At 45.3% G+C, this 20764-nt stretch overlaps 1 protein-coding gene across 2 annotated transcripts in view; it reads right to left on the bottom strand.

Annotated features, from left to right (window-relative positions):
* ICE2 (interactor of little elongation complex ELL subunit 2) overlaps positions 1 to 20764 on the bottom strand; it is a 268772-nt gene that overhangs the window by 95381 nt on the left and 152627 nt on the right. The window lies entirely within an intron of this gene.

Here is a 20764-nt window from a genome sequence, read left to right as displayed (position 1 = left end):
GGGGAGGGGGATCTGGCACACTTCCTATCAGTTTGGATGGAGGATGCGATTAAAGGCGCTAATCTTCCTTCTAGGCCCTGCAGGGCAGAGGAAAATGCATCTTCAGGCACGTATACAGGGGCTTAATTGTGAGAAGCAGTTTCACCACCAATTGGTTCCAATGACTCACCCTGGCTTGCCATAACTGGTATCTCTGGAGAGAATGACAGTGTGGAGGCATGACTGGAGTTCCCAGCGCCTGGGGGTGGAATTTTTGGTACCTCTGTGGTAACTCTGGAAGCCATAGTGCTCAGCACAAAAGCAGAGGCACTCTAGTAAAAATGTACTACTTGCTGAGCAATAGTCTAGCAAAACAATTTCACCATAAAGATCAGCTTGATGCTGAGTAACAATGTATTTCCTGTACTGGAAATGCCTATATACATCCCTTACGTGCCCCAGCGCTCCTGTGTCCTGTGTGACAGACTTCTTCTCTTCAATTGCTCTTAAGAGATTTTCTGACAATGAGATGGTCTGTTTTATAACAAACTGCAAGTGTAAACCTGATTGGCGTCCTCAGCTGTGCGCAGTGTGCCACATGGAAGCCGATTCCTGCACATGGCGCCGACTGCCTTAAGCCACGCCCCTTCCAGTACCCGCACTCATTCTTTTTTTAAATGAACCCTAGTCCGCACGTGCATGGGCGGCATGGCATTCAGGTCTGTAGACCCGATGAAGAGGAGGGTCTGTGATCGCCGCTGGCGCTTCAGAATCTCTTTGCTTTCTATATGCAAGCGGTCTTTGAAATATACAGGCTGGGGCGCAACAAGGCCATATACCCATTAAGTAATTACTCAAGGCTCTGTGTCCCATGATGTACAATGAATAAATATTCATATTTTTATACAGGATTGTAGCATATCAGATAGTGCAGCGCTAAAATCCAAATAAAACATAAAGAAACATAAATTCAGTCCATAAAGGAGATTAATATCTTCAAGTGCGAGCGGACACCCGTAGGAAGAGAAGTGGTTCAGGCAGCCCTCCACCTAAGGATAAGATGGCCTCTCACCTGGGGGAGTGGACCCTTTAAATTACAGAGGGTCAGAAATCGCCTTTAAATTGTGGTCACACAAGGTGCAGCATCCGTCAGAGTACAGGAAACAAACACTCCAATGGGACCATCGGGCTCCGGAACCAAACACTTCTGCTGTATCGTTCTAACGTTTCACACCACGTGTGCCTTCTGTTAGTTGCTCCTCTCTGGTCCGGAGCCTGCTCACCTTCCTGCTGCACACCAGATATGACCCACTGATTGAACCACTTCTCTTCCTACGGGTGTCCGCTCGCACTTGAAGATATTAATCTCCTTTATGGACTGAATTTATGTTTCTTTATGTTTTATTTGGATTTTAGCGCTGCACTATCTGATATTTTATTGTTTTTAGGGATTTGTTTTTTGACCCTAGTGTTCAGCAGCTTAAGTACATATCTGTACCATTTCGCGCTGATTTATCATTTTTATTTTTATAGGATTGTAGCATATTTGACTTTTCAATTAATATCAATTTAAATTAATATGAATTTATTGTGGGCCATTATTAGCACCTTAGTGCAAGAAAAGCTCAAGAAAAACAGACTGCAGTCTCCAACCATCTCTTGTATTATGTCTGCAATCTCTAACATAAACTTAAAGTGTTAACCCAAAAAAAACCTGATCTTGTTCCTATAAAGCATGTTCTACAGCACACTGCGGTGTCATTTAGCCCCCTGCATACCCTAAAAAAACCTGGCTGATCCTGCCTGGCTATACCCTCCCCCCTGCAAACAGACCAAGATAATCATGACTGCTAAGTCCCCGATACCGTGGTCTATTTGCATGATTCCGTCATGCAGCTCTCCCTGTCAGTGAGAATTCTATCCTCCTCCCCTCTCCCCTCCCTGCTCGTACCTGGGCTGCACCCCCCCACCCATCATAAAACTTCCCATCCCCTCTGTATCGTTAGACTATCTGTGCCTGTGCAATGTAAAAACTCCACCGATCTGTACCTGTATAAACGGCTCCCAACTGATCATCAGCTCTCTCTGTCTCCTCTCTACCCTGCCTCCCCAGCTGATGTTAGTGGGACAGCTAGAGGAGAGCAATCAGCTGTGCGCCCGAAGCAGGGCTATAGTTACAGATAGGCTGATTTTTTATATTACACAAGCACAGGCACACATGTTCTTATGATACAGAGGGAATAAGAAGATTATATTACAGTGGCTTAACAACCACTTTAAACACATTGCTAATAGGATTAGCAAAATTTCCATTCGGTGCACCTCTAGCAGACATGATGCAGGAGATGGTCAGAGACTGCAGACATCATACAAGAGATCAATGCAGCCTCACCAGTGCCTGTCAGATGCAGCCTTACCAGTGCCCGGATCACACAGAGCGACGATTTCCACGGAGCAGGATTTGAATTTCTCGGGCCGGGCGGCTGCAGTAAAAGTCCCGCCCCCTCTGACACACGTCATACCGATTCAATTTCCCGGAATTGGATCAGTGTGCCGTCCATCACAGGAGGCGGGACATTGTTACAGCCTGTGCTGAACAATTCAGCTCCGTGACACAGAGGGAGATGGCCGCTCTGCGTGAGAAGGAGGGAGGTGAGGACCGGGGCATGCCGGGATGACACCCCCACAAAAATTTCAGTGCACCTCTAATTAAAAGTCAGCAGCTACAGTATTTGTAGCTGCTGACTTAATTTTTTGGGGGGGGAGACAAACTCCTAACTGCTCTACCTGTTTGTGTTAGATCTAATTACTATTTAGCTCTCAGCTGCACAGCACTAGACAGAGATCCAGGGATTGTAGGATCCCTCACAGGAAATGTTAATTCTCAGACTACAAAGATCATGCGTTAACCTGTACAGTGCCATGCCCCATGTTTCTACACAGACAAACTTCTGAGACTTGAATGTGAAGGTTTATTCCAGCCTTTTTCAACCAGGTTGCCTTTAGGTTTCTTCAGGGGGTGCCTTGGAAAAATCCTCAAATTGCCCCAAAATTGTATACAAGCCAGCAGGTGATATAAGCCTGTCTTTTAGTTACACAAAGCAACAGGTTTTCATTGTACGCCATCACAATCTTCCAGGCACTGGCATCCTGACAATCAAAGACGTTATCGGTTGATAAGGAGGACATGGGGCACCTGCACAGGATCCTTGTTTGCCCTCTTCATTAGCACTGGGGTCCCATTACCTAAATGGGTTGCCTCGAGATTGTCCATAATTTTAAAGGGTGACTTCACTGCAAAAAGGTTGAGAAACACTGGTTTATTCTACAACAGACTGTGCATTCAGGTCAACAAATGACACCATGAGACTACATGATTAGCATGCATCTTATGTAGGTGAAAAGCACAAGGTGCAGGTAGGAAGGTTTATAATGCCTTTAATTAACCAGAGGCTGGGTTTGTCCCACCCAAAGGTCAGGATCACACTGTAACAACAAATGTTCCGACATTGGGAGCTCATGCCGCATGACGTGTGTTTCCCTAGGGGAGCCGTCTTAAAGCGGAGGTCCACCGAAAAAAAAAAAATATTAAAAGCCAGCAGCTACAAATACTGCAGCTGCTGACTTTTAATATATGGACACTTACCTGTCCAGGGAGCCCACGATGTTGGCAGCCGAAACTGATCTGTCTGTCTGCTCTCGGCTGCTGCCGCTGCCATCCTTGGTAAGGGAATCAGGAAGTGAAGCCGTGCGGCTTCACTTTCTGGTTCCCTACTGCGCATGCGCGAGTCGCGCTGCGAGTCCTCACTGGTCCCTGCCGTCCTCTGGGACCCGTGGGTCTCCCAGAAGACAGTGGGGGAGGACAGTGTAGGCGTCGGAAGTGGGTAGGTCACCGCAGTGATCTATGCCAGGAAGTGGGCGCAAATACCTGTATTAGACAAGTATAGACAAGTATCTGTTCCCTCCTCCCCCCTGAAAGGTGCCAAATATGACACCGGAGGGGGGGGGGGGGAAATTCCAAAAAGTGGAAGTTCCAGTTTCCATTTTTGGGTGGAACTCCACTTTAACTGGTCCGAAACAAGTCTATCCGACTTTGAAAATGCTCCCTGCACTACTTTGGTCCGACTTTGATCCTACTTCAGCCCATTGAATATCACTGAAGTCGGATCAAAGTCCTAACTGATCTGACTTTGGAATGCGATTTGTGCTCTGATGCTCTTCAAGGGGAACTCCACGCCAAATTATAAAACGGCATGGGTTCCCCCTCCAAGAGGATATCAGGCCTTTTGGTCTGATATGGATTTTAAGAGGAACCCCCCACGCCAAAAAAACGGCATGGCGGTCCCCCCAAAATCCATACCAGACCCTTATCCGTGCACTTTTCTCCCTCTGCTCTTCTTCCGATGTTGACTTGACGCTCTCTCCCGCTCTAATGCAGAGGGGAGAAGAACCGTCAGAGGCAGAAGACGTCAGCGGAGGAGGGAGAAGAGCCGAAGAGGAGATTAGAGATCGGAAGAGACGATGGAGCAGCCTAATAAATTACTTTAAAAACATGTGTAATGTGTTTTACTTTTGACACTTTTTAGGTGAATGGGTAGGGGTACATACTCATTCACATAGGGTGAGGGGCCAGGATCTGGGGGACCCCTTGTTAAAGGGGGCTTCCAGATTCCGATAAGCTCCCTGCCCGCAGACCCTGGCAACCAACGGCCAGGGTTGTTGAGAAGAGGCCCTTGTTCTCAAAAGCCCCCAAAGCACCCATCCCCCCATGTTGAGGGCATGCGGCCTGGTACGGTACAAGGGGGCGCTTGCTAGTCCACCCCCCCGTTCCTGTCTGGTATGGACTTTTAAGGGGAAACCCCCCCCATGGGGCATGGGGGTCCCCCCAAATCCATACCAGACCGAAGGGCCTGGTATGCTCTTGGAGGGGAAACCCATGCCTTTTTTTTTTTTTTTTTTAACATTTTGTGTGGAGTTCCCGCTAAAGATTCCTACCAGACACAGTGCCTGGTATTGTCAGGGATCAAAGTCGGATCCCTGTTCATTGAAGTCGGACACATGTCGGACTTCAAGCCGCAGGGCAAAGTCGGATCCAAAGTGGTACAACTGTCGTGTCGTACCAGTGTGAACCCGGCCAAAATCAAATATGGACCACTAGAAGCCAATTAAAAATTCCGGTCATTACAAATCTGATAAGCCCTGCTGCAAAGACCATATATCTACGTATCACAAGTATTGTTTTTTATTTCAAGAGGTTAACATAGATAAAGATAATCTAAGTGTGTAAGTACATGGATAAAGTTGTGCATTATAGGAGGAAATCTTCACTGTAAGATGCAATCACACTCTGTGGTTTAATATCTTCTATACGAGGGGAAGAAGGTGACACGTGACATTGCGGCTTTTGCAGTGACATGCCATCTCACAGTTTCTTAGAAGATGTCACAGTTCAGAGGACAGATAAAGTTCAATGAGTTTCTGTACAAGTCTTAGGCGTGTCATACATGGCTAGATTTTTCTTGTTCAGCCTGTGGTCTGAACAAACTCAATAGATTCCTCCATTCTTGCAGCTGCTGAATATCTGTACATTGACTGTAGCTGATAGGATGAAGTTACTGTTTGGCCTACAGTTTTCAATCCAGCTTGGTCATCCAGCTCAGTAAAATTTTTCAACTGAGTTTTGGGGATGCCCACAGCTCAAATTTCACCCAGTTAAGAAGGAATCGGCTTAAATTTTAGCTGTGTATGGCCAGCTTTACTGTAAACTTGCATTGACCCTTTCAAGAGAAAGGCAGCAACAGCACAGCTGTGGATACCAAGGGGAAAACATACACAGCTGCACACGCTGTGGTCTTACTGACTCATAGCTGGAAAAAAAGGGAACATGACATCTGCCAGATGCACAATGACAAGACACACTGCCGCCCACAAAAAGTAGACCTCAGAGTTTTGTGCTGCAGAACCTCAGTGTGAGGAGAAAAAAAAAGCTGATCACAGGCTTCTGTGAAAGGGACATCGGTCTGGGAGGCCGTCAATAGACGTCCTCCCCTTTGCACGCTCCCGCATAGGGCGGGCGCTCTGTGGTCACTGAGTCAATGAGACTTGGGTGATCACAGATCGGAGTAAGGGGCCAATCCCGGCCCCTTACCACCTGATCAGCTGTCAGCCAATGACAGCTGATCACGTGATGTAAACAGAAGATCGGTAATCGTTTTTTTTTCTCAGCGTGAGGAGAAAAAAAAGCTGATCACCGGCTTCTGTGAAAGGGAAATCGGTCCCGAAGAGGAAAAGGCGCAGCTACCTCACCTGTGTCCACCAGTGCCACCTGCCAGTGCATATCATTTCCCCTGCCAATTGGAATGCATGGGCAGCACTTCTGAGGCACCTGAAAAGTGCTTCGGAAGCGCCGCAACATGGGCACTTTTAACCCCTGCTTGTGGGTTAAAAGCTCCCCAGCTAGCAGGCGAAAAGCGCTGCTAAAATGAGCAGCTTTTACTGCTGACGCGGCCCCAGAGTGAAAGGGGTCTTAACCCCTTCCCATCCACGCTATAGCCGAATGATGGCTACAGAGCGGACCTACATTGCCGGGAGGCTGTCAATAGACGTCCTCCCCTTTGCACACTCCTTGCGTGCCCCCTGTGGGGCGCGCGCTCTGTGATCACCGAATCAATGAGACTCGGGTGATCACAGATCGGAGTAAGGGGCCAATCCTGGACCCTTACCCTCTGATCAGCTGTCAGCCAGTGACAGCAGATCACGTGTTGTAAACAGAAGATCGGTAATAGTTATTTTTTTTTCTCCTCGCGATGACAAGCGTGAGGAGAAAAAAAAGCGGATCACCGGCTTCTGTGAAAGGAACATTGGTCCCGAAGAGGAAAAGACGCAGTCACCTCACCTGTGCCCATCAGTGCCGCCTACCTGTACATATCAGTGCCAACTGCCAGTGCATATTAGTGCCACCAATCAGTGCCACCTTTCAATGTCCAGTGCCACCTATCAATGCCCACCAGTGGTGCCTTATCAGTGTCACCTAACACCACCCATCAGTGCCCATCACTGCCACCCATCAGTGCCCACTATCAGTGTCCTTCAGTGCCACCTATAAATGCCCATCAGTGCTGCCTCTCGGTGCCCACCAGTGCCGCCTCATCAATGAAGGAGAAAAATTACCTGTTTGCAAAATTTTATAACAAAATATAAAAAAAAAAAAAATTAAATCGGTCGTTTTTCTTTCTTTTTTTTAACAAAAAATAACCCCAGAGGTGATCAAATACCACCAAAAGAAAGCTCTATTTGTGGGGAAAAAATTATAAAAATTTAATTTGGGTACAGTGTTGCATGACCGCGCAATTGTCATTCAAACAGTGACAGCGCTAAAAGCTGAAAATTGGTCTGGGCAGAAGGGGGATTTAAGTGCCCAGTAAGCAAGTGGTTATATAAAAAAAACTAAAACAAATATAATATTTTATTATAATTATATATATTATATATAAAATATATGTACAAAAGTATTGTGACCCTGCCTTTACACGCACATGAACTTAAATGGCATCCCAGTCTTATGCCCCGTACACACGGTCGGATTTTCCGACAGAAAATGTGTGATAGGACCTTGTTGTCGGAAATTCCGACCGTGTGTGGGCTCCATCACACATTTTCCATTGTATTTTCCGACACACAAAGTTTGAGAGCAGGATATAAAATTTTCCGACCACAAAATCCGTTGTCGGAAATTCCGATCGTGTGTACACAAATCCGACGGACAAAGCGCCACGCATGCTCAGAATAAATAAAGAGATGAAAGCTATTGGCCACTGCCCCGTTTATAGTCCCGACATACGTGTTTTACGTCACCGCGTTCAGAACGATCGGATTTTCCGACAACTTTGTGTGACCGTGTGTATGCAAGACAAGTTTGAGCCAACATCCGTCGGAAAAAATCCTAGGATTTTGTTTTCGGAATGTCCGAACAAAGTCCGACCGTGTGTACGGGGCATTAGTCTGTATGGTTCAATATTGAGTTGGCCCAACCTTTGCAGCTATAAACAGCTTCAACTCTACTGGGAAGAGTGTCCACAAAGTTTAGGAGTGTGTCTATGGGAATGTTTAACTACTGTTTGAATACTTTTGATAATATTGTGTGTGTTCAGAATTGTACAGTATAGCATTGCACAGATTTGGATATCATGCAATTTTTATTATTTTCTATAAAAATCCATTATGTTATCCATCTTAGCCAATCTTTTTAAGGCAGCACATACTGGAAATGATAGAACTGACAGCTATGTGAAGGGAGACCCATTTCCATGGCAATTGCAAAACAAAACACAGCCTTCCCTCCAAAGGAGGAAATACAGTACTCATACAGGATGAGGGAGTGATACACTGACTCACACAGACTACTGCAACATACACATTTTTCTATGTACACTATTTTCCACACCATATATATAGTATATCTTATCACCAAGCTAAACTGGTAAAATGTGTTCTGAAGGACAAATAAAACAAGTGCTCCTCACTACACTAGCCTTACATCTTTACTGCTCTATAGAAATCAGCTGCAGAGGTTTTCCCCTGCATGTGCAGCTTTCTTTCTTTCTTTTTTTAGAAAGGGTTGGGGATGTTTTTAAATGCAAAACGGTCCTTTTTTTGGATTAATAGACTACAATGGAGAAGCTGCAGAAAAGCATGTAGTGTGTTTTGGCCACGATTTGCATTTTTTAATCTGCCAACAACAAACAGGCCAAAAAAAGCATTAAAAAAAATGCAAAACGCAAATCATGGTAATTGTATGTGCAAAAACGCACACAGAATCTATCGACAGCAAACTGCATTCGTTGTGAACCGAGGTGTACTCTTTCTAAACTGTGATCTTGACTCCTAGCCTTGACCCTGCACATGACATCCCCTACTATCTCACCACACTTAAAGTGTTACTAAGCCCAGGACCCTGCATTCACTATATCAGGTCTCCCACAATACAGAGCATGGAAATGCAATCATTTTAGTAAATATAAATACCTTTTCTCATAAGCAGCATATAGCAGTCTGGTGACTTCTATCAATGTCTGGTTAAAGCTTGAAGGAGGGGTTTTCATTCTACTCTGACTGTACTATGAGGCTGCAGGACCTGGACAGTGCTGATCACATGTGCCCTCCCAAGAAAATTTTTTTCTAGCAACACGCACCAAACTGAGCATGTACAGAGTGACTCCAAAGGCTCTGTACTATCAGGAGAGGGATTAGGGACAGTGGAAGAAGGGAAGAATCAGAAAATACAGGATCAAACCGCCTTTTTGACAATCCAAAGGATTAACCTCTTAGGTTCCACAGTGAGTATAACAGGCATGTTTTACTGTATATACAGACTGATTTTACTGTTGTGGGTTTAGTAACACTTTAACCACTTGGCGACCATATACTGTATATATATGGCGGCAAGGCAGCTCTGCTGAGCAGGATCATATACCTAGTACGTGATCCTGTACTTCTGGGCCAGGGGCGCACGTGCAAGTCGGCGTCCCACTTCAATGCTGATCGGCGTGTACAGTTGACTAGATGTCCGCCAGCACCCGGCGATGCTTCGGTACAACGGCAGGACGGCGGTCTGTCTATGTAAACCAGGAAGAACACCGTTATGTCACTACAGAAAGCATGAATCCTGTGTCTCTGCTAAGCAGGGGCCCCGATCCATGCCTTCTAGTACAACCTCCTCCTCCGCAGTAGTAAAGCACTGGTCAGGCACACATTTAACCCTTTGATCGCCCCCGATGTTAACCCCTTCCCAGCCAGTGTGTCATTAGTACAGTGACAGTGCATTTTTTTTTAGCACTGATCACTGTATCAGTGTCACTGGTCCCCAAAAAGTGTCAAAAGTGTCAGTTAGTGTTCCGACTGTCCACCGCAATATCGCAGTCCAGCTATAAGTCACTAATCACAGCCATTACTAGTAAAAAAATAAATAAATAAATAATAAAAATTTCCCATGGTTTGTAGACATTAACTTTTGCACAAACAATATAATCAATATACGCTTAATGGCTTTTTTTTTTTTTTTTTTTAGTGCAAAAAATAAAAACCGCAGAGGTGATTAACCACTTGACAACTGGGCACTTAAACCCCCTTCCTAACCAGACCAATTTTCAGTGCTCTCACACTTTGAATGACAATTACTCAGTCATGCAACATTGTACCCAAATTAATTTTTTGTCCTTTTTTTCACACAAATAGAGCTTTCTTTTGGTGGTATTTAATCACCCCTGGGTTTTTCATTTTTTGCGCTATAAATCAAAAAAAGACTGAAAATTTTGAAGAAAAAAAAAAAAATCTGTGTTTCTGTTAAAATTGATTGCAGAGTATTGGCAGAGTATTGCAGAGTATTGGCAGAGTATTGGAAGAGTATTGGAAGAGTATTGCACATTATTGCAGAGTATTGCAGAGTACTGCAGAGTATTGCACAGTATGGGCAAAGAGCAGCGCTGTGGGCACTACAGATCCAGCCCACAGTGCTGCTCAAAACGATCCCTCCCCCTCTCCCCTCGCACTGTACAGAGAGGGGAGGGAGGAACTGGCGTCATGACATGATGCCGGTTTGTTTACAAGTGATCGCTCCGTTTGACGCTACAAGTGGCCATTTACCGCGATCCGTGATACGGAAGCCCCGGCGGTCACGGATGTTTAACATTCTGGGAGGACATCCATGGACGCCCACCCAGAATAAGCCGACTGCGCTGTAGCCATCTTTCGGCTATGGCCCGGCCGGCAAGTGGTTAAATGCTACCAAAAGACAGGGGAAAAAGGAAAAATTTTGTTTTGGCACAGCGTCGCACGACCGCACAATTGACAGTTCAAGTAATGTAGTGCTGTATCACAAAAAATGGCCTGGCCATGAAGGGGGGTAAGGTATAACTAAAGGAAAAAAACTTTTTTTTTAGTTTTAGAGTGGAGATGGATTACCCATTATCTTTTATTGTGGTTTATGTCCATGTCTGGAAGATTCTCCCTTTCTGTTTGTCCTGTTTACCATCATCATTGAAAAGTGAAAGTAAATGAAAAACCCAAATGTTGGGTTGTCGTCAGAAAAGTAATAGATGAGAAATCTTACAAAAAGGGCCAGTAGTTCTGATGACCTAGGGAGGCCCAAGGGATTCTCTTAACTGCTTCAGCCCCGGAAGATTTTACCCCCTTCCTGACCAGAGCACTTTTTGCGGTGACATCAGGTTTTAGCGTCATTTAGGGTCCGCGTCGCCCCAGGCAGCGTCAAATTAGTGCCAGTAGCGCTAACACCCACGCACGATACACCTCCCTGAGTAGTATAGTGTCTGAACGGATCCATATGATCAGAGCTATATTAACGTCCCCAGTAGTTTAAGGTTCCCAAAAACGCAGTGTTAGCAGGATCAGCCCAGATACCTGCTAGCACCTGCGTTTAGACGCCCAGCCCAGCGCAGTATCAATCGATCACTGTCACTTACAAAACACATAACTGCAGCATTTGCAGAGTCAAGCCTGAGTGTCACTAGTTGTACCAGTAAATTTAGAGGTCACAATGTCCAATCAAAGGTACAGTAGTAAAGAGGCCTACACGTTTCTGAGCATGACAGATGAGAGTGAAGCGGAAGTCACCCATCTGTCAGATTCAGGCTCAGAATACAAACCGGTAGACAGCAGCGGCACCCTGACAGATAGCTCTGACGACGGAGTAGTGGTCCCTGCCAAGGTCAGGCATACCCGACCCCGTTTTTTGCTGTTGTTGAGGTGCAAGAACTGCAAGGCTCTCATATGGAGCAGGGAGCCAGTACTAGTGCCGCTCATCCTTCTGGTGAACTGGCAAGCGCCAGCAGCCTAGCACATCCTGGTCATAGATCCAGCACTGCATTAACACTTGGTGACGTGGCGAGTCCCATAAGTGCAGTTCAAGCTCGAGCGATGGCTAGCACAAGTAGTGTCCTGCAGCCACCAAGAAGACAACCACAGGCCCTTCGAGCCCATAGTGCCCTTCCTGCTGCATTTGCTAATTCGAATTGAGAGCCCACCACTTCTGCAGCGCCTGTACTTCTCCCATTCACTGGCCAACCCGGAATTCAGGTGGAAACTTTTTGGAATTTTTATTCGCTGATTTTCACGGAAGATCTCTATAGATCTATTGGATCAAAGCAATTTGTATGCTGGTCAATTCATCGCTGCTAATAACAGTTAACCCTTGTCAGAGATTGGAAACCTAGTACGGTTTCCGAATTTAAGACCTTCCTGGGCCTATCCCTCCTAATGGACATAACTAAAAAAAGTGAGTTGCGGTCATATTGGTCCACTGACCCAATTCATCATACAGTGCCTTGCAAAAGTATTCACCCCCTTGGATTTTTACCTATTTTGTTACATTACAGCCTTTAGTTCAATGTTTTTTTTTTGTCTAAATTATATGTGATGGATCAGAACACAATAGTCTAAGTTGGTGAAGTAAAATTAGAAAAATATATACATAAAACTATTTTTCAGAAATAAAAAACTGATAATTGGCATGTGCATATGTATTCACCCCCCTTGTTATGAAGCCCATAAAAAATCTCTGGTGCAACCAATTACCTTCAGAAGCCACATAATTAGTGAAATGATGTCCACCTGTGTGCAATCTAAGTAAGTGTCACATGATCTGTCATTACATATACACACACCTTTTTAAAAGGCCCCAGAGGCTGCAACACCTAAGCAAGAGGCACCACTAACCAAACACTGCCATGAAGACCAAGGAACTCTCCAAACAAGTAAGGGACAATGTTGTTGAGAAGTACAAGTCAGGGTTAGGTTATAAAAAAAATATCAAAATCTCTGATGATCCTTAGGAGCACCATCAAATCTATCATAACCAAATGGAAAGAACATGGCACAACAGCAAACCTGCCAAGAGACGACCGCACACCAAAACTCACAGACCAGGCAAGGAGGGCATTAATCAGAGAGGCAGCACAGAGACCTAAGGTAACCCTGGAGGAGCTGTACATAGGACGACAATTATCCGTACGTTCCATAGAGTTGGGCTTTATGGCAGAGTGGCCAGGAGAAAGCCATTACTTTCAGCAGAAAACAAAATGATACGCTTTGAGTTTGCAAAAAGGCATGTGGGAGACTCCCAAAATGCATGGAGGAAGGTGCTCTGGTCTGCAGTCGGGACTGGGAAACTGGTCAGAGTTGAGGGAAAGATTGATGGTGCTAAATACAGGGATTTTATTGAGCAAAACCTGTACCACTCTGTGTGTGATTTGAGGCTAGAAAGGAGGTTTACCTTCCAGCAGGACAATGACCCCAAACACACTGCTAAAGCAACACTTGAGTGGTTTAAGGAGAACATGTAAATGTGTTGGAATGGCCTAGTCAAAACCCAGACCTCAATCCAATAGAAAATCTGTGGTCAGACTTAAACATTGCTATTCACAAGCTCAAACCATCCAACTTGAAGGAGCTGGAGCAGTTTTGCAAGGAGGAATGGGCAAAAACCCCAGTGGTAAGATGTGGCAAGCTCATGGAGACTTATCCAAAGCGACTTGAAGCTGTGATAACAGCAAAAGGTGGCTCTACAAAGTATTGACTTTAGGGGGGTGAATAGTTGTGCACATTGACTTTTTCTGTTATTTTGTCCTATTTGTTGTTTGCTTCACAATAAAAAGAAAAAAAAAAATCTTCAAAGTTGCAGGCATGTTCTGTAAATTAAATGATGCAAATACTCGATTAGAGTTCGAGTGTGAAGCGGGGGATGGGCGTGACCGGAGGTTGAGGGGAAGGCGTTGCGGGACCGGACCTGGCTGCTCCTCCTGACGCCCACACTGGAAGCTTAGACGCTATAGCGGCCATCCCCATGCCTGTGACGGACAAACACCGTGGATGCAGGGGGGGCAACTAGTGAGCGGTTCGCTCAGACCTGACCGGTGCCGTGGTTCACGCTTCTTTGGGGACAGGAGCCTACACCCCACAGGATCATCCACCAGAGCAGCTGCGCTGGTTGAATGCAGGGAGGAGGACGCTGTTGGGCAGAGCGGCTGACCGGACGGCTGTGTGAAGAAGACCGCCCAGGTATGCTGTGTGCTGTGCGCTGTGGGGAAGCCTGCTTGTGATCTCCCTGGATGAGACTCTTGGACTCTCGGATACTTCCCCTTGGGTGCGTCCTCTGGTGAGAGTTTCTGCTGGGAGTGTGGGGAGGAAGACGCTGAAAGTTGGAGAGGCTGCTGCGAGAAGGGGAGTGTGTGTACCGTTTAGTGCTTTATTTGCATGGTTTACTCGGCTGCCCGGTTGGAGGTGGCTCTCCCTTGGGGTCAATAACACACTCCCTGGGAAGAAATATATAGTAGAGACTGTATAACCGCTTATCCATGAAGACCCAAAGGGTGAGAGGAGACAAGATGACTAGAAAGAAAGGGTCAGAGGAAACCGCAGCACAGGAGGGATCTGGGGCGCACAATCTGCGCGGCCCCAAGGATAAAGCTGGTCAGGGAGCAGCTGCGAAGCTGGAGCGTTTTGCCCATACACCAAACTGCACACCTAAAAAAGGTAGCCAGGTGGGGGGTGCGCAATACCAAGGGGCGCAGACCAACCTCCCTGGGGGAAGGAAAAGTCAAGGTGTAGCCGAAGTATGTGTACCCATAGTTATGGAATCAGCATCACAGACTTATCTGGAAAAGGAGAGCAGATTGAGTAAAGAAATAATAGAGGATAAGGAGACACTAGAGCAGGAACCATCTTTGAAGGACATTCTCCTAGCAATCAATGTTTGTAAGATCTCTCTGTCGGATCCATCGGATCCGCTCAGAGGTATCAGAGATGATTTAGCTATGCTGAAACGGAATATGCAGGAGGTATGCGCCCGGACTACTGCTCTCGAGGAGAGACTCAGTCAGGTGGAGGATGATGTGAACCCATTGAGACATGAAGTCAAAAGGATGAATTGGATACGTGTCTACAGAAAATGGATGAATATGAGAACAGGGCACGCAGGAAGAATGTGAGGGTTCTGGGTCTCCCCGAAAAGAGCGAGGGTAACAATCCTGCAGAATTCATGGAGGGATGGTTTAGGGACATGTTTGGCAAGGACTCGTTTTCCAATCTATTTGCAATTGCCCCTAGGACTCCATCTCCAGGGGGTCAGCCAAGGCCTCTTATTGTTAAACTTCTGTTTTTCAGAGATAAAGTTACTATTCTCCAGGGAGCAAGGGAGATGAAAAACATACAGTACAACGATGCAAGAATATCCCTATATCCAGATTTTTCCCCTGAGCTGCAGAGACAAAGGGCAAAGTTCATAGAGTGTAAACGGAGTCTACAGCAGCACAAAATAGGTTATGCGCTATTATACCCAGCCCGTTTACGGGTAAGAGCAAATGGGGAGGTGAAGTTCTTTAATGCTCCTGCAGAAGTTTTCTCATGGCTGGAGAAGAACAAGGGCAGGTCACGGCATGGTGAAGGGCCATAGAGGAAGGGTGGGAGGGAGGAGGAGGAGGAAAGAACTTGGGATTCTTGTCCAGTGGATTGACGGACATTTGGGGACTTGATAATAATTTTGTTTTGTTTTTTTGTTTCCCTTTTTCTCCCTTTCTTCATTTCTCCCCTCTTTTTTTTCCACTGATATATTTATAGAGGTGTGGGTTTAAGGGGGTAGTAGATATTAATCCTTTACACACTGATTATGTTGGGGGTAATTCCCCTCTTATAAGGGTTCGGGTAGCAACGTAAAAGGGGGAAGAAGGAACACCCACGTTTAGAGGGTTAACACGGTCACTTTAGAAGCCCAGTGAGATGGGCCCGAAGTTGGGCTGGTGGGGAAGGGGGAGGGGGGGGATGGGACGGTGGGGAAGGGGGAGGGGGGGGATGGGACGGGGGGGAGGGGGGGGGGGATTGGGGAAGGGGGTATGTGTGAGGTTGCATGGGGGGGGGGGTAAGGGTGTGGAGTGGAGTGAAGCAAGAAGTATTGAATACACACAAAAAGTAAAAGCACAAAAATTTCAAATATTAGTTATAATGGTTTTTGGATTGAGAATTATTTTGAGTGGAGTCAAGATACAAGAACAGGTGAATGGTAGGCACAAACATTGGTAGGAGGGTAACTTTAGGAATATTTAAGTGCATGCAGATTTGTTCATGGAATGTGCGGGGGGTAAAAGAGGTGTGTAAAAAGCAAGCAATTTTTTCTATGGCCAGACTAAGGGGCGTCAGGATACTCTGTCTTCAGGAGACCCACCTGGATAAAGGTACAGTTAGCGCTTTGAGGAATAGGAATTATCAGGAGCAGTATCACTCAACTCACACCTCGTATTTGAGGGGGGTGAGTGTACTGATAAACACTGGGTTGGTTTTCTCCTGCAGACAGAGTAAACTGAATAAGAAAGGTCAGTATGTTTTTCTCTACTGTAACATTGAGGGTCGGGATTGCATTCTCGCAAGTGTATATATACCTCCACCATTTAACACAGAGATACTCAGCAAATTGATAAGCCTTATAGCGGATAAACCTGGGGTGCCGGTTATAGTGACGGGGGACTTTAATATGGCCATGGACAATTGTTTAGACAGGTTCCCGGCAAGGGCGGCTTCTGGAGGGTTATCTAGGGGTCCACTCCTCCAATTTTGTGAAGAGGTAGGATGGGTGGATATCTGGAGGAAGTAGCATCTGGGTGAGAAGCAATATTCATGTCACTCAAGGACGCATGCCACCTTATCCAGGATCGATTTAGTGCTTTGTAATGAGGAAGCCCTGGGGATAGTGGAAGGGGTGGACTACGAGCCAAGGGGGCTCTCAGACCATTCTCCAGTAGTCTTTTCAGTTAGAACTGGGTTGAGTGTTGGAGGAGGGGAGTGGAAATTGAACCCCTTTTGGCTCGAAGTAATTGAGGATAATGAGGGGATTGTAGGCAAACTGAAAGAATTTATAAATTTGAATTTAGGATCCGCCCCGCTAGGTATAACTTGGGATGCCCTGAAGGCGTTCCTTAGGGGGGTCTTTATACAGAAAATCTCCTATGTTAAAAAGAAATCACAGGCCAGGGAATACAGAATAAGGGAAAAGGTGAGGAAGGCGGAAGGTAGATATGTGGAGAAACCAACTTTAGCTAGATATGAGGTTTGGGTAGAGGGTCAAGAGGAATATAGGAAACTAGTTCTGGAGAAAGAGGAAAAGAGGAAAATGTTTCAGAAGCAGAACCTTTTCGGTGAAGGGGAAGTAGTGGGAAGAACTTTGGCATTGATAGCTAGGGCAAATGGCCCCTCATCCACTATATCAGCAATATGGGATAGGGAAGGGAATATTATAAGAACTACCCCTGGCATAGTAGAGGTGTTCAAGGATTACTATGAAGGCTTGTACGAGGCCCCACAGTTGGATGTAGGGGGAGAAATGTGGGAGTTCTTTGAAAAACTGAAAATAGTTCCGTTATCTAGTGAAGAGAGGGACGTTCTAGAAACTCCGTTGACACTGGCGGAGCTGCAAAGAGTGGTAACGGAAATGGCGAATCAGAAAGCGCCAGGACCCAAAGGTCTGCCTATAGAAATTTACAAGAGATACGGGGAAGTTTTGCACCCAAAATTATTGGAAGTTCTGAATGGAGCTGTGGTGGAAGGTAGATTGCCCATGTCCATGACAGAAGCCACTATTATAATTTTACTAAAAGAAGGGAAGAATCCGTTAGAGGTAGCCTCATATAGACTGATCTCACTTCTATGCACAAATGTCAAGATTCTGGCAAAAGCTCTAGCAGACAGGTTAAAAAATATAATCTCTAAAGTAATACATTCAGACCAAACCGGTTTTATACCGGATAGATCGGTGAGCATGAACATCAGGCGAGTTTATGGTAATGTACAAATACCTATGGAGAAAGATGTGAATAGAGCTATCCTATCTCTAGATGCGGTCAAGGCATTTGATAGCCTTGAGTGGCATTATTTGTGGAAAGTAATGGCAGAGTTCAAATTTGGCCCTAATTTTGTGAAATGGTTGAGACTCCTATATGACAAACCGAGAGCTAAAGTTAGGGTCAATGGTGAGTGCTCCGAATGGTTCCAGTTAGGGAGGGGGACGAGACAGGGGTGCCCATTATCACCCCTGCTTTTCGCCCTCGCACTGGAGCCGTTGGCAATCGCTCTAAGAACATCGCAAGAATTCCAGGGCTTTAAAAGAAGGGGTGTAGAGGAGAAAGTCAGAATGTATGCGGACGACATCCTGTTGTTTTTGGAAGATACACAGGTCTCATTGTTAGCTGCCATGAAACTGATCAAAGAATTCGGGCGCTTTTCGGGTCTAAGAATTAATTGGAAAAAATCAGCTCTTTTGCCAATAGACTCCCTGGTAATCCCGCTCCCGAGTCAGGTAAATTCAATAAAAGTTGTAAACCAAATGAGATACTTAGGGGTAAATATAACAAAAGACCCAGGGCAGTATATAACAGGCAATGTAGTACCACTAATGGTGAAGTTAAAACAGAAGAGTCGGGTGTGGGGTAGTCTTCCTCTCTCGGTCGCCGGTAGATGTAACCTTATCAAGATGATATGGATGCCGCAAATTCTATTTATAATACACAATTCCCCCGTTTGGATTCCAAAACATTGGTTTAAAAAACTGGATAGTTTGTTTAGGGAACTAATTTGGAAAAACGGGATGGCAAGGATCGTTTGAAGGCGCTACGACGGCCGAGGGAGACGGGAGGCCTGGCTCTACCGGACCCCTGGGGCTACTTTTTGGCAGCCCAAATGCAGTTTATGAGAGGCAGCAACCTGCCTGAAGAAAGGGTAGGAGGAAACCGTATATGGATGAATAACACCAGTCACGATACAGTGGTGGAAGCAGTGGAGGCCGAATTTTTTGGGTATAGCTGTCCCACAACTCAGCTAATGATTAGGTGCTGGAAGACGGTAAAGGCTGTGTTGGGATATACGGGGTTCTCTGAGTTTTCTCCAATATAGAACAACAAAAATTTAAAAGAGCTTAATGTGATGGGGAAAATAGAGGACTGGGACAGAAGTAGCCACTGCTTGGTGCAACTGTATAGGGCAGGGAGGTTGAAATCGTTTGAAGAGATAAGAGAGGAGTTTGCAGTGCCCAATAGATTATTTTTTGGCTATTTGCAAGTGAGGCATGCCCTGGAGGTACAATTTAGAGGTAAGGAGATAGAGTGGAGTGGAATGCCCTTGCTAAGGAAATTGGTAAATACTAGGGGCTCTAAAGGGCTGATTTCAGAAATGTACAGGAGTATGAATAAGGTGGGGCAGGAGAGGGTAGTGGAGTCTAAAAAGAGAACAAAATGGGAGGCAGAGGTTGGTACAATAACGGAGGAACAGTGGAAGTACGTTCTGGCATTAGGGCCAAGGATCTCTCTGTCACCGTCACAGGGGGTTTCCCACTTGTACTTGATATATAGACTTTATTATACACCAGAAAAATTATTTAGGTTTGGAAGGAGGCAGGATGCGAAATGTCAGCGTTGTGGAGACGGGAGAGGAGATCTGATACACATGTTCTGGCGATGTCCCAAGTTATATAGGTACTGGGAAAAATTAGTAGAGGAAATTAACGCAATATTTGGGTCTTCGCTGGACATGGAGGCTAGAACCTTTCTCTTGAGTATGTTCGAGAAAGGGGGCATGCTGAAAGATACCCAGACCGCAATTATAAGATGCCTGTTTCAGGGAAGGAAGATTATAGCACGGAAGTGGCAGGCGAAAGATCCCCCAACAGTAGTAGAATGGAGAAAAGAGGTTAAAGATATGATTATAAAGGAGGAATTCTGGTATAGAAGAAGAGGCAGTTTAAAGAAATATAAGAATATATGGAAGTTATGGCTGGAGCATGAATGGGTGGAACAGGTATAAGAGTATTAGGTAGAATGGGTGGTGTGTGCTTGGGGTGGAGGGAAGGTGGAGGTGAATGGGGGGATGGGGGGAAGGGAGGGATGGAGGGGAGATAGAAGGCAAATGTTGAAAAATTTTCGCTGAAGTGGTAAAAAAAAAAAATGATGCAAATACTCAAACAATCCATGTTAATTCCAGGTTGTGAGGCAACAAAACAGGAAAAATGCCGGGGGGGGGGGGGGGGGGGGTGAATACTTTTGCAAAGCATTGTAAGATCATCTTTTTTATTTCATCAAACATATGGGCAATATAGTGTGTTTTAGTGCATTAAAATAAAAAATAAATAAAAATTTAAAAAAGTGTTTATTTTTCCCAAAAAAATGCGTTTGAAAAATCGCTGCACAAATACTGTGTGAAAAAAAAAAATTGCAACACCCACCATTTTTATCTGTAGGTCCTTTGCTTTAAAAAATATATAATAATATTTGGGGGTTCAAAGTAATTTTCTAGCAAAAAAAAATATTTTTTAATGTAAACAAAAAGTGTCAGAAAGGGCTTTGTCTTCAAGTGGTTAGAAGAGTGGGTGATGTGTGACATAAGCTTCTAAATGTTGTGCATAAAATGCCAGGACAGTTCAAACCCCCCCAAATGATCCTTTTTTTTAGAAAGTAGACAAACTTTTTTTTTTTTTTGCACAAAGTTGTCACTAAATGATATTGCTCAAACATGCCATGGGCATATGTGAAATTACATCCCAAAATACATTCTGCTGCTTCTCCTTAGTACGGGAATACCACATGTGCGAGTCTTTTTGGGAGCCTAGCCGTGTACAGGACCACGAAAATCAATCACCGCCTCCAGGTTTTCTAAGGGCGTAAAATGGCGATTTCACTTCCTCACTACCTATCACAGTTTCGGAGGCCATGAACCCCCCCCAAAATGACCCCATTTTGTA

The sequence above is a fragment of the Aquarana catesbeiana genome, linkage group LG03, assembly GCF_042186555.1.
Source record: "Aquarana catesbeiana isolate 2022-GZ linkage group LG03, ASM4218655v1, whole genome shotgun sequence".
Taxonomy (NCBI): Eukaryota; Metazoa; Chordata; class Amphibia; order Anura; family Ranidae; genus Aquarana; species Aquarana catesbeiana.
Note: the sequence above shows the minus strand (reverse complement) of the source record. Positions and strands in the feature narration are given on the sequence as shown.